Source organism: Atractosteus spatula, chromosome 9 (assembly GCF_055471065.1).
Source record: "Atractosteus spatula isolate fAtrSpa1 chromosome 9, fAtrSpa1.hap1, whole genome shotgun sequence".
Lineage (NCBI taxonomy): Eukaryota > Metazoa > Chordata > Actinopteri > Semionotiformes > Lepisosteidae > Atractosteus > Atractosteus spatula.
Window position 1 is genome coordinate 30,136,817 of NC_142714.1, and position 13,678 is coordinate 30,150,494.

General features: G+C 36.2%; 1 long non-coding RNA gene across 1 annotated transcript; it reads left to right on the forward strand.

The window, feature by feature from the left end:
- Positions 1–402: 402 nt before the first annotated feature.
- LOC148828494 (uncharacterized) lies at positions 403–8,814 on the forward strand. The gene is made up of 3 exons (XR_016091665.1): positions 403–1,146; positions 5,026–5,088; positions 7,220–8,814. It is a non-coding gene; the product is annotated as an uncharacterized LOC148828494 (long non-coding RNA).
- The last annotated feature ends 4,864 nt before the right edge of the window (positions 8,815–13,678 follow it).

A 13,678-nucleotide genomic window follows, 5' to 3' on the forward strand; every position in this document is an offset into this window, starting at 1 on the left:
TGTACAGTACATGTGATTCAAATTGATTTCATAAGCAGTCAAGTCTCAGCTTTGTATGTTTTTGAATGGGTTATTTAGATAATCATAGTTTCCACAGTACATGATAATAATTAACAAATTGAAATCTACAACATTAATTTCTTTTTACTCTGTAACTATAATTGTTTTGCTTATTTTCTGTAAGCTTTGTAAGATGACCAGAGGAAGGGTCATCCAGGACAGGTATTTTAGGAACGATCTGCTCACTATACTTGACTTAGACCTGACCAAGATGGCCGCTAAGAGAAGTCAGCTGACCCACAGATGGAAAGGGCTTAGTCCAAAAAACAACGAGACACAGTTGTGTCTCAGCAGGAAACAAAATATATATGCCCTGGAAACAGTGAACCGGTGCGGAAGCCAGTAGGTGAATGCGTTTGGAGGAGATAGTGGAAGTCGTTTGGTATTGGGACACATTTAAGGATAACGGATTTATGAAAGAAATAAAGGTTTACGGTTTACGGTTTGTGATTTGGATATGGTGCAGATTGGTGGAACTTTATGGACTTTGGAACTCGGACTGAATAAGGATTGAGAGAACGGATTGCGGACTGGCTTGGAAACGGAGAAAAACTCCATGAAAATTAAAGAAGAGGGCGTGGTGTGAGTATTTTTGTCTCTATAACATAAACCTTTCCCCAGAGGCACCACAGCTTGAATACTCAGTTTCATTCTATCCATCAATTTCAAAGTTAATATTAAGAAATAACAAAGAAAGATTTGCAATATGCAATATAATGATAATGTATGTGTTTTTTATATTAAAACTAACTGGCAAAAAACTGAAAATCCCTACCTACCTATTTTTAAACCTCAATTCCCCCTATAATCTCCATGGGGAGGTTGCATTTTTTTTGTAAGAGGGGAAATAGATCATTTTAGGGGGAACATCTACTGTATACCTCTATGGTATCCAGCCTCTGCATAGCTTAATGAAATAACAAAAATAGCAGCCTGCTAAGTGGATCTATTAGTATTATTATTGCATATATTACTATAGTTGCTGGATAGCCAAATAAAAGAGTGGACATTTTTATTTGCCTTGCAAATCCTGTCACAGGATGTTTGTTTTATTAGCACCGGGTGGCCAGTTCTCTTTCTGACCAGGTAAGTAGGACCATTTCCTTTTTCCAATATCTAAAATAAGATCATGAGATCTACCACACATTCTATGCCACAACTTGCACTCCACTTATAATTTAGTTCCAAAATTAAAATGCCTTGCATTTTATTTTCCCTGCCACTGCTTAAACATTTCCTTAACAAAAGAAGACAAGATGTAATTCAAAGAGAAAATAAGATGTAATTTGAGATGTAATTTACAGTTTAAAGTCCTTTAGATCTCTTCAATAATAAAAAACATTGAAATTGTGTTGCAAACTTTTAAATGGACTTTCAAGATGGTGCAATAATGAAAGTGGTTTGAGACCACAAAAAATATTTTTAATCATGTGTATCATTACTTTAAAATATAAATACAATATAATGTGTCATATTGTGCGGCACAGTGCTAGGGCCCTGGATTTAATTCCTGGGGTGCCCTCTGTATGGAGTTTGAAAGTTCCACATGTAGGTTGCCTCCAGGTGCACCAGTTTCCTCCCACAGTCCAAAGACATTTTGTTAAGTTAATTGGCTTCTGTGAAAATTGTCACGTGTGTGTGTGTGTGTGTGTTTGTGTCTATGTATTTGCTGTGATAAACTGAAGTGCTGTCTACTGTGTATCTTCTCTTGAGCCCGTTACCTACCAGGATATACTCTGGCTCCCCTATGACCCTGTATTGAACAAAGTAGTTAGAAAATGGTTGGATGGATGATATTGACAGTATGCTAAAAAACTGTATTCCCAGATGTGTAATATAGCATAAATCAATATTTATGTGTCTTTTGCAAGTTGACAACTAGAAAGAACAACGCATCAATGCCTGCACTAGTTACACAATAATTTTCCAAATTTGATTTTTTTCCTAAATATTCCAAGATACAAGAACATTAATGTCAAAGGCTAAATCTGTCATTTTACACATTAATATTTGGTTCTGATTAAAGTTGTAAATAATGTTAGACATGATTTTCGTGTTTCACCTTAGCCAGCATCATTGTTGGAGGTATTCTCTCAATTGTTGTTGATATTATTTTCTCTACTAAAGAGTTAAAAAATAAAAATAAACTGCTACCTTCAGGATGTATCAGGTTGTAATGTGAGCCTCATCATGTCTTCATTTAATACATTACATTGAATTTATGATTAATGCACCTTTCCCCTTGCTAATTTTAAGGTATTTACTTATATTTTACAGTCAGAAAGAGTTAGTGATTCCACCACACATTTTCAGTATCACTAAGGTCCTTGATTTCAAACACCCCAAAAAAAAAGTTCCCTGTAAATCTGCTTTGTAGAGTGACCAGGATATTAACAAATGGACATTTTCTTCGATCTCAACCACTTAGTTCTGTAATTAATTCTGTAATTGCTGGCCTCACAGTATCATCACTAACTAGTTTCCTTCTTACCCAGATCCTCATTTTCAGGGAATAATCTGTTTAAGGCAGTTTGGATGCCTTCCACATCTTAATAAAGAATAATTCTCAAAGAAACATGAACAGTTTTTTAAATGTTTCTCTACCTTTCTCATGATCTGTGCATTTATACAGCTTTATCCCTGAATTGTTTTGTTCCCTGAAAAGTTCCTTGATCTTTATAGTTGAAATTCAAGGACAAAAATGTATTTGAAACAAAAGAAAATTATTTTCTAAAACATAAGCAAAAAACAGACGAGCAGGTAAATATCAGAGATATCTAAATCAACAACCATTTGTTGAAATGAACTCATGCTGAACACAGACAAATAATAACTGCATTATGTTTTCTGACAACCAATCAAACATTTTAACAATAAAAGTTTCACCTGAACATTTTCACTGTAGGCAACCCTACAGACAATGTCATTAGGTTAGCAATATACAAAAAATGATAACCAGCAACTCTGCTGGGACTCTTTCCTCTTTCCTGCAGTGCACAGGCACAGTGCACAGGCATTAGACTGTCAGAAATGATTTAATAACCTTGATTAACTATATGCCTTTATCACCTACAGAGGGTGATTTCCTTCCTTTGCCAAAAAAAAGGGCTTACATTTTTACAACAAAAATATAATAATATATCTGATTAACTGTTTATTTATTTTTGTTGTGCTGTAGGTGAATCAAGCTGCTTTGCTTAATGGCATATTTTAAAGATAGAAGAGCAAATTACTTTTAGTTTTATGGTCTGCAGAGTTTGGAACACTACTTTGTTGAATACTACCTATAGTGAATTAAATGCCAGCAAAATGGTCTTTAAAAATAAAAAAATCAACATTTAATTTTACAATTTTTTTTTTGTTTTTCTACTGTTAACTTGGTATTTATTCTTCTTAAATGCAAGGGATTTCATATTAAGTATAATACAGACATGTCCTCTAGGCATATGTACAAAAAAACTGAACTGGCAAATAAACAGGTAGTTAATTGTAATTAAACAAGTGGAGGCTGTTTAATTATAGCTTGCCTTCTTATATACTGCTGAAAATGAAGAACAGTGTCACATGACTGATGCTGTAACTGAACGTTCCCGTCCCACCCAGTGCTATGACAGAATAAAAACACTGTTCTGGGGCCTTTGAGGTAACCCTGTTAACCACAACATCCCCTTTCTTAAATATTAGTTCAAAGTAAGCTGCTGAAATGCTCTTACTCAATTGCAAAGAAGATGAGAGTATCATATGCTTCAATTTTGTCTTCCTGTTATCAAGGAAATAGCTAGTGTACACATTTATTATTTAAAAATGAAAATACTGAAAAAAATGGAAATTGACTGCCTGATATTTTGAAATTTTCACTTTATTCACATGAGGTTATGTTACATGAATACATTGGCAAATGCAACTGATCAGAGCCATAGTGACTTTGCCTCTGACGTTTACTGCACTGCAAATGCAGAAAGTAGTTCCTTTGGATTTGACAGGATAGAATATTTTTTAATTTAGTTACATAATCAGAAACTGACCATATAAGACAGCTGTTCTCTTTATTTGTAACCTGACATACAAGCATTTGTACCACCAACAGCTATTAAGCAGGCCATTTTCCAATAAAAAAAACAAACTCTGCAGGTAGTTTAGCAGCCCTTAAGCCTGTTTCCAAAACAGAGAAGGTACTGCATAAACAATTAAATATGCAACAAATTCAAAATTCAAAATTCAAAATATACCAATGTGCAAAATCAAAGCGGTATAATTTGTTCATTTGGAATAGTATTTACAGTAGCTTATCTGCATCATTGTGTTTATCAGAGTAAACAGCACTGGTCTAGTGGTGAGCCCTAAAATGCAATCTAAACAATTTTAACTCCATGGGTTTCTCATTTCTATAGTTATAAGGCCATTAATCATTCCAATTGGATATTATGTTGGATATTATGTAATGCTTAAAATCAAATAACAAACACAGAGACCTCCAAAAAAGGGCCAAAATACAATTTACATAATATATGAAGCATACAGATATTTCTAACTAAAATGATACATGAGTGTACAATGCTAATCTTGTTTATATATAACATTATAAATGTGAAGTGTTAAGCTTTATACCATTTATGTTTGTATGTAAGTATTATTGAATAATCAAAACTCTTTTAAAGTGTAGTAAAAATGTATAGGAAAAGCTGGTTAAATGCATTAATTTCAGTTTGACTATAATAATAAGTTCTAAGTTAAATATTTTAATAATTAAAACTGTAGTTTAAATGGATATTAACCCCAGGAAGCAATGAAATGAAATATTAAACAGTCCCCATATTCTTTTTGAAATTTAGTCTCTGAGAAGGTGTTGCACACACACAAACCAGAAAGTAAAATAACAATTAACAAAAACAGTTGGTTTGGGAAGACAAAATTCAAAACAAATTAAAACATGGTTCAGGTTATTTAAATACATTCTTTGTATAGTTTTTTTCAGGCTGACTTCAAAAAATAGCATGGTTGCCTGCTGAGGGATTGCTGACCTGTGAGGTAATTAACCACTGTTTATTTTCCACTGCCATCTGTTAGGGAAATGCTGCCAACTGCTGGCAATGAAAGGGCCTGCTGAAATCCAGTTCTCCTTATCCTTTGAACTTCTCCCCTAGGGACCGAATACCGACTGTTTTGTGTACCACTCAAGCATGGGAAAGTTATTATTAAAAACAAACTTCAAGTAACAGTCCTGTACCCTAATGAAACTGCCAAAAACTGCTGTGTTACCCTTGTCTGAGGGATATAAAATTGCTAAATAATCTCATTAATAATGCTCACAGTTGCTTGATTAAGTACTGTCATAGGCAAGGCTGCACTTTGCTTAAAGAAAGAAAAGCAGGAATGCAATCTACTATTATTATATTTTCTTTATTTGCTTATTTGCTTATTTTTGACAAATTTCAGAAGCAGTCCATGTGTCCATGTACAGTAAATAATTTAATACAGTTATTCACCGCTCACAAGACAATGCTAAGTTCATGTATGTGTCATGCACACATACTTTAATTATAATGCATTATACGGCAGCACTGAACATAATTTAGTTTTTGTTCCTTTTAAATATTTACACACTGTATGAGATCATAAATAGAAAACAAATAGCCCAGATCTCACTCTTCTTACATTTTGATTGTGATTATAACATATAACATTTCCATATTCAGATTGAAACTTTCATGTTGAATGTGTTTTTTTCCTCTTATTTTTACTGCCATTTTCATACACATCTTAGTCAACCCTCTAAAGGCAACAGACTATCATTGCAAATTTTAAGAACAAAGTCAAACATGAGCTTATATAAATGTGGTTAAACTTGTAAGTCAAGACATTTGTCCTGCAAGGACATTTTGTCCCTTAAGTAGAGACAAGGATATAATATCTTCCAAATCAGGCTTTTTAATGACAGAATCTAAATATTTCATTTAAAAATCAATTTTGTTCAAAAACAAGTTAAGTCAAATAATAAAAAACATCTTTGTATAGATGTTTCACCTAATGTTAATTAAGTTTCACTCTAAAATAACAGCCAGATATCATCCTTTTTTTTCTTTTTCCAGAATTTCTGAAAATCACATAAACAAAAAAAAACATTTGAAACATATCCTGGTGGGTTGCTGGCTTACAAATTAAAGCTTTTGAGAGAGAAACTCTTCTGACCTCAGTGTTCATGCAGCTACATGTTCCTAACAAGAGAAATGGAAGGCAGCCAAATTCTGTTGTAAAACTGTGGTTTTGCTGATTTGTATCTGTACCAGTACTATCAAAACACTAAATCGAGCAGACAACTTTACAAACATGTATGATATGGTATTTTACTTTACGCAGAAAGGGAACCTGTCACCAAAGGTGATGTTTTGTTTGGTAGTGCATGAAAAGCATAGCACAGGGGATACTACGCATTCTCTAAAGTATGTAATAAAATCACATACTAAAGTACAAAAAGAGGATGTGCTTAAAAAAGATAGTGGGTTTTGTGGTGTTCTTTTCTGTTATACTGCAGTACAGACAATTTGCAGATTAAAAAATAAAACAAACTGTACTTGTTACTAAGGAAAACAGTACAAGAAGAAAAAGAGGAGAAAATTCAATTGCGTCACTCAGCAAATCTTAAGATCAATGTAGAAAACCAAAAATTGGAAGTGGGCAAACTTACTTTTAGAAAGCGTCTTTAGTTTCATATGGAAGGCTATTGGTTCACTTCAGAATTTAACTATTTTGTGTCCCAACATGTTTTGCAAAACAGCAACATTATATTTGACTTAAAAACAAATCAGATATCAGTTTCTAAAAGTTTGAAAAAATAAGTATATTGTAGCGCCCTCGCCCGGTGGTGAGGAGGAAGTGCACCCAGTCGCTGAGGGTATCGCAGTGCCGGCTGGGAGTTTTAGCTGGGGGGGAGTCCTGGGGTCTGTAAGATGATCAGCAACTGACCCTGCTTATGTAAATAGACCTGTGTTAGCTAGTGTTCTCTGAAGCTTAGTGTCCCATAAGTGTGTAGAGTCTGTTAAAAAGTTACCACCCTAAACCTGAGTATGTGTTCCGTCTGTCCCTAATGTGTGTGTAAATCCTGGTGTTGGTTTTGTTTCGAAAAAAGAGAATTAAAGCAGGTGCTTGTATGTCTACACAGTCCAGAACGACACTGCAGAGAGGGGATGCACTTTCCTCAAGGGCCGGCCAGCTGTTCCTGCACCCGCCGGCACCGTGGGAGATGTACGAGGCACAGTTCAGGCTGAGGCCCAGACAAACAGCTGGAGGCAGGTGGAGATGGCTGACCACCTGGCGGTGGCACTGGAAGGAACGGGATGACTATGCAATCCTGGTGGTGGCTCTCCAGCTACACTTCAGGTGGAGAGGAGGCACTGGACCTGATGCAGGAGAGGCTGGCCCTGCAGCAGTGCCAACCAGGAGAGCGACTGGGCCCAGTCACCACTTAGGTCTTGTTCCTCGCCCGCTGGGGATACCCAACATTCCTCCAGGAAGCTCTCCAGGCTTTTCTCAAGGCTATCTCACCTGAGTAACTGCAGCGCCACGTACAGCTGGCCACTCTGTCCTTGCTTGAGCATGCCTTGGCCCTAACTACGTGGCCCTAACGTCCTAGTTCGGGGGGTCTGGCAGCGCCAGCAGATGTAGTGCATCCTGCCAGCCGACTCAGGCTGCTACAGAGGTGTCCAGTGAGGGGGAAAAGGAGCCAGCCCGAGTGGCAACCCCCACAGAGCAGCCCCGCAACTGTTTTGCCGACACTGTGGAAAGAGGGGACACCGGGCCTAGGACTGCAGGGCCCCAGAACCTTGCAATCCAAGGTCAGCGTCAGGAAACAGGAGTGGGGCGGATCAGCGTGGGGACGGCCTCCCTTTAACACCTCAACGCCCACTTAGGAGAGTGTCGCGAAGGCCGGCACCCCACATGCCACCATGGGGCGAGTTGGCTGTAGCTGGGGCCTGTACCTCCACTGCCGGATCGAGGACCAACCCTACCGCTCAGATGGTAGGCACAGCTCTGTGAAGCACATGAAGTAGATTTCCTCATTAATGTATGAGTAGGAGGTGCTGTCCAGGAACTGGAAGTTGTAGATGTGGACGTGGTGGTGTTGCTTGGGCAGAGGCAGCCTGGAATAGATGTGCAGGGTGAAAGTGTGGCCATAGTCCAGAGCAGTCATCATACAGCAGCATCCAGACAGCATTCCGTCTTTTCACAGCAATCTGTTCCAAGACCAGGCTTTCTGATCACCTCTTATTCCTTTATAGATGTTGTCACGCCTGAAGAAGGCTCCACAGCTGAAACGTTGTGTTTCCTTTCTTCTCTCTTGAAGGAATTAACTTAAAGTTTATATTATATCTTGTTGACTATGTTTCTTTTTACATAGATTTTACTAAATCCGTCTCATTATGTCTGGTCTCAAAAGATAACATAGCCACACAGTGTCTTTACGCATAGCTGGCATAGTTCTCAGGGAAATGACCGAGTGACCTCTTCTGGAACAAACGATCTATTCAGCAGAAGGGGCTGTATGTCACGCAAGCCGGCAGTAAAGAAAATATATGTACTGGTCAGTTTTCTAGAATGACCATATATAGCCAAAATGGAAGCAGAGAGTGTGGGAGTGTATCTTGTATTGTTTATTTCACTGTATAAATGAGCACTGTAAGCGTTGTCTTTTGAGTCTTGTGTCCAAAGCCAGGACTCCCATATGCATATGAAATAAAGATGACTTTCAACACACAACATCTTGGCTGATGCCCTTTGTTTGGCACAATACTTTCCAGCATGTAATAAACCTTTCCTTAATCCTTTGCAGCCTACGCATGCTGATGCATCCACCGTACCTACTTGAACTAGATTTGAGTATCATAAGCATAGAAATGATAATTCAGACCATTAGATTTTACTATCTGAAAAAATGCAAATATGTAAATGGTGAAAAGGAAGGGGTCCAGTATAGAGCCTTGGGGAACACCAGATTTAACAAACCTAAAAACTTCAGATCTAAAAACCCCCAAAAGAAACAATGTCTAAGATAAGAGTTGACCATTTAAAGAATGATATCTGAAACTTCAAACACGGTCTCCAGATGAAAGAGTAAAATGTCATGATTAATAGTGTCAAAAACAACACTTATGTCTAGCTGAATTAGGACAGATAGACAACCGGAACTGTCAGGCATAAGAACATTTTTAATAACTTTTAATAGGACAGTTTCTGTGCTATGTAATTGTCTGAACCCAGACTGAAAGGGTTCAGATGTCATTTGGAGTCCCAATCAAATCAAATCAGAAGCAGCTGTGCAGCTGGTTCAGTGCTGCTGAAAGAAGGCTGCAAGAAATGTGACAATTAGGATCATGTTTCATGATCCTTTAGGAGAAACAGTTTCCTAAAGCAGGCAAGGAATTGAGCTCTTGCAGTAACTCAATGTCAGAGCACAGAATTAGTGGGGTTTTGGGCATAAATATGGTGATTAATTGGATGATTGAGCCCCTGATTGAAAGGGTGAGGGATGTACGGAAAGGTGGCCTGATCTGGTTCTCATGGCTGGTCTGGAATGTGAGTGGTTACCAGTGGTTACCCAAAGTAATTATGATTTCATTCGATCATTCAGATCATTCAGTCCTAAAAAGATACTTGTATTTTTGGGAAAAGTCACATAGGTACTGTATTTATGGCTGATTTTCTCTATGATTATTTCTCTCTGGAACCTGTTTATTACTTTTAAGATCTTAAGATTTTTTAAATTGGCTAATATTAATGATTGATGGGTTAAAATTAATAATATAATTCCAGAACATTTGCTGTATATAACTTGTCACTGGTTTTATATTGCAGTTATTCTTTCCTTTTTCTCAGGTTTCCTTTCAGTGATACACCTACCTAATTAACAACTGCTCCTTCAGAATCAACTGGGAAGATTATTTAATTGAAAAGGTTTATCTAAAAGACAGATTGGCATAAGAAACAATTCAAAGATTCAATGGCGGGGAAAAAAGAAAGAAAACGAATGTAAGCTCCCCCAACCCCTATAAACATTTTGTTACATTTTAAGAGAGGTACAATGAAAAATGTTTCAAAATTAGTTATGTTTTTACCAGGATTTGTAACAAATAAATAGTGTACCTTTTAATGTAATACTTTTTTTTAACATTTCATTCCAATGTAAAATATTCTGTATGTGTAAAGGAGTACCTGGAACTTCACCATAACCACGCAAACAGAAGTATCATATTACGGAAACTGTTTTATGAAATGCCAGTGATCCTAAGAACTCTGCACAAAAATCTTTTGATATCTGCAAAGATAAATACCTTAAAAGCGTCAAAGGTCTTTATCATATCTAAATCTGCAAGTTATGTAAGTTAAATGTTTTCAGAGCAGATGAGAACACAGGATTTAGCTTAAAAAATTTATGTCCAAAACTCATATTATTGACAAGTGTTCTGCACATAAATTTATTTTACCTTCCCAAGCAAACTGCATATGCAGATATGTTATTAGAACAGACTACAAATAGTTTTACATTAAAGACCTTTAAAGCTCTGTGAGGCAAGATTTTAAGACTGTCTTGGCATTCAATTAATTTATTATTCAATCTCTCTATTTTATTCCCATGTCAGGACTAGTGTCACGGTATGGTGACCCCTCAAACAAGAATTATTCTTGTTTTGTGTAGAACTACGGAAACTATCAATGATAAAGGATGCTAAGATCCTTTTTCTGCTGCCAGAAGTTTTGTCTCCCAGAATCAGTAGTACAAGCACAGACCAGCAACAGAACCTAGTATCATTCTAGTGCGCTTTTTAATTTTTAAAGATCTCATCATTAATCACTACCCATTCATGGCACACAAAAGTAACTTCTAGAGGCACACCTGATTCCACAGGATGAATAGTATATTTAGGTAATGAGAAAAGGGCACTAGAAAGTCCTTATTGCCCTATTCAGCACAATTACATCCATACAGATGCAGCCATTCAAAACAAATGGGGTATGCTGCGGTATAACGCGGTGGGTTTGTCGCATCAAAACGCGGTAAAACGCGTCATACCGCAAATTACCATATGCAAATTATATTATGTTAATTGTATCCGGAATCACCTTGTAAAACCCCCAGGAGGCGCTAATAAAGCTTAATCTCTCATGTACAGCATTTGAGCTGTCACCAAAAAACGCCAGTTTCGAATCCTGATCACTGCTGAGGGACAATCTTTATTCAGTTAAGAATTTAAGTTGTATATTCTTTAGACTTTTAAATTTAAACTGTGTATTACAGCATGTTAATCACCATTCATAAAAAATGGTATATTTTATGAAAACAAGATTGCTCAGTTGGGCAAAAGTACACAACCTACCTTTATCATAAATATTTTAATTATGCATAAATATCTTATGCATCAAAGTCTTTACCGAAGATATTACTAATAGTATTAATAATGAATGACCTTGGACAAGCTGTAAACTCAAAGTATTACCCTGGTCCACATTCTTTGTAACCGTCTTTGTAAACGAAAATATTTTATTTTTTCACTGACAAAAAGTAACACTACAGCATTTCATTGATCCGATCACGCATTCGTTTCCAATCATACAAAGTAAGTCTTGAGAATCTCTGATTCACCATGCCTTTCACATGCTCATAAAAGATATTAATTTAGGAACATAAACATATTACTGTATGTAAACTGTACTGTATATGGCTGGTCTTGGTAGTTTAAAGAAAAAATACACAACAGTATTCCATTTCTCCCTAAACATTTTAAGCATCAAAGTCTTACATGTGGTTATTTCGGAAACGTTTTTACGTGCTCCTTCTGACCATATTACTGTACGTTTATATACTTTGTGAAAAGTGATCGTTTTAACCTTTTTTGCGAATATGCTCGTTATCGGAGTGAACAAAGCATACTTTCAGAATTTGATTAATAGGGAATATAATATGGAATCGCGTATCTAAAGAAATAAATAACGATATAATTATATTCATGTACTGTTGCACAAATAGTAGTATAAGACTTTACATTGATATGTGTATTGCTGTTTCAGGGGCTGCCACACAACTTGTCTTTGTGGCGTGATAGCTTAAGTGACTGATTTATAACCATGAGGTCAGGTGTTCAAATCCAGCTGTTGCCATGAGTTTTCTTTTAACAAATAAACATTTCAATGAAAAACTAAAAAAGCAAATATTATTGGCATTATATTGACATTTTTATATTTCTAAATATCATAACATATTCATACTGTATGTACACAGCGGACCCACAGGGTGAAGGGTGCAAATCCACGTGAGCCCGAAAGCTCTACGTTAATATTGTGCATTCGCTTACACAATATAAATACATACACCATGGGTGCTGTATTTAAGATGCTACTGAGTAAAGTATAGGAATTTTCCTGCTGTCAGCAGTATCGTGTATAGAGTTGACCCTTACTTGAATGAAAATAGGACATAAAGAAATTGTTTCAGAAATCAAACAAAGCTTTATTCCTGTGTTTACAGTCTGGGTAATTTGAGGCTATGCTATTATGCTTCCTTTGGTGATATACAGGTTTTTCACACGAAGCCATATTGAGCAGTATTTCTCGCATTGTGAACATGTGTACATAGCGGTCCCCCCAGGTTCCAGTTAGTGCGTAATTACGCATCGATGAAAAACCGGAGGTTTAAAAAAAAATTAGCTCACTGATAGTTGTGTAAGCAGTAAACATTTTCACAAGTTGTGGTCTTTAAAATGCATTTGGTTTGAAGGCTTTTTGTGTTTCCCTTCCGAAGATATGAACAAAAGAATATTCGAGCGTGGTCAAAAAATGGCTTAAAAATGATATAGTGAACGCTGTGAAAACTATTTTTTTTAAACCTCCTGTTTTTCATTGATGCGTAATTACTCACTAACTGGAACCCAGGAGGACCACTGTGTACACATGTTCACAATGTGAGAAATACTGCTCAATATGGCTTTGTGCGAAAAACCTGTATTTGAACAGCTGACCTCATGGTTATAAATCAGTCACTTAAGCTATCATGCCACCAAGACAAGTCATGTGGCAACCCCTGAAACAGCAATACACATATCAATGTAAAGTCTTATACTACTGTTTGTGCAACAGTACATGAATATAATTATATAGTTATTAATTTCTTTAGATACGCGATTCCATATTATATTCCCTATTAATCAATTTCTGAAAGTATGCTTTGTTTACTCCGATAACGAGCGTATTCGCAGAAAAGGTTAAAATGATCACTTTTCACAAAGTATATAAACGTACAGTAATATGGTCAGAAGGAGCACATAAAAAAGTTTCAGAAATAACCACTTGTAAGACTTTGATGCTTAAAATGTTTAGGGAGAAATGGAATACTAATGTGTATTTTTTCTTTAAAATACCAATACCAGCAATATACAGTTTCTAAATTGTTTATATATGTTCCTCAATTAATATCTTTATGACCTTCAGATGTGTTATGCTCCTCTTCTTTTTATGCTCAGCTACTTAAAATTCCCTTTAGTGGTAAAATTCCATATAAATATTCAATACAAAATGGATTAAAATGTGCACAGTAAATCTTTTCACTATCGACCAATGCACCATGAGTGCC